A 1,530-nucleotide genomic window follows, 5' to 3' on the forward strand; every position below is an offset into this window, starting at 1 on the left:
AATTTATTCAAGTGAAAGTAAACCTACCGAATATTTAAGATCCTTTCCCTGAGAAAATACGCATTGCTTCTGAAATCCATTTAAGTTGAATTTATTTCAGTAAATATCCTCTTGGCTACGGTTGTAATTAATTTGCTTTGGGCTGCATATTTTTACTCGAATGCTGAATAGTTCCGCCAATGTTCACAAGATTGTCAAGAACTACATTTTCAATTTAAATTCATGTCCAAGACGACAGTTTATTTATATTTTAGTGAAAGACTTCGTTTTCAAATTTATTGCAAACTTTTGTACATTCCGGCCAAAAACAAATTAATGCAAGCATGTGTCCGGTCGGCGTTATTAAAGTCGTGTCAAGTTGGAAAACGTTTTCCCATTAACCACATCAGACACATGTCCAAACCCATGTCAGACCCCAATAAGTACATAGTTTATGCTTTAACATTTAAAACGTGGCTGGCGAAAGTTATCAATTAATTAGCAAAGTTGCTAATTATAAATGTTAAACTCAACATAAATATTTTAACTGCACAATAATGAGTATACTAATATTCAAAATAGGAAACTAATTAATACCTAAAAGTCTCCAGAAGCAACAGCAACAATAACACGCCATTGATTCCGTATGAGGACATCGGGAAAGCACTAGACAAAGACAAATATAATCATTTGCTATTGGCTTTGAAAGGAAACTATATAATGGAAGTAGAAAATGCAATAGAAAATATTAAAAACGTGAGATTCCTACGGAGGGAGGGAACAACGGTAGGAAATAATTAATGGCCTCAAAAGGCTCCAAGCAGCAGGAAACCAGAAATAAGAAGGAAATGCTAGAGATCAGCAAGGATATATATGGAGAGAACTAAGAGAGACATATGTTCAATCCTGGACGCTAAAAACGGCTAAAAGAAGAAGATGCTATCTTGTTGATGACAAAAAACAAAACAAATTTATGGTGAATGAGCGATCATGTCTAGGATACCATGTTTTTTTTGTTAATTAGATTTTTAAATTTAGCGTTAAAGAACATGGATTCTGTACTTTATCAATTATATTTGATTCTAGTTATGTGGTGGCTTGTCTTTGTTTGATATTAATAACTGAATGACTTGTTACAATCATTACTCTCTTGAAACCCTGATGATTGCGTAAATATATCTGAAACTGATGTCCTAGGCAACCGTGATGCTAATTGTTATTCCAAAATTAAAATCAAGTCCTGGGTTCTTCAGTCATTTATTTATTGTTCATTTATCAATTTAAAAAAACGTTTCGGTGTTTTCCACCATCATCAGTTTTACTAAAATAACAGGTAGTCAAAAAATAAAAAATAAAAATAAAAAATTTTAAATGTTCTCATTAATCTAAAAAACAATAGCAGTTTGTCAATAGCTTGTTATATCACATACTAAAATACATTACTATTGCAACATTTTAAAATATTCTGAGATTAATTGGTCTTAACAGGTGATTAGCTAGGACAATCAATTCTGGGAAGAGACTAGAATTCTTTGTTCAAATGTTCAATTA

The sequence above is a fragment of the Dendroctonus ponderosae genome, unplaced genomic scaffold, assembly GCF_020466585.1.
Source record: "Dendroctonus ponderosae isolate FM_Combo_2020 unplaced genomic scaffold, Dpon_F_20191213v2 Dpon_F_20191213_3, whole genome shotgun sequence".
In the NCBI taxonomy this organism is placed as follows: Eukaryota; Metazoa; Arthropoda; class Insecta; order Coleoptera; family Curculionidae; genus Dendroctonus; species Dendroctonus ponderosae.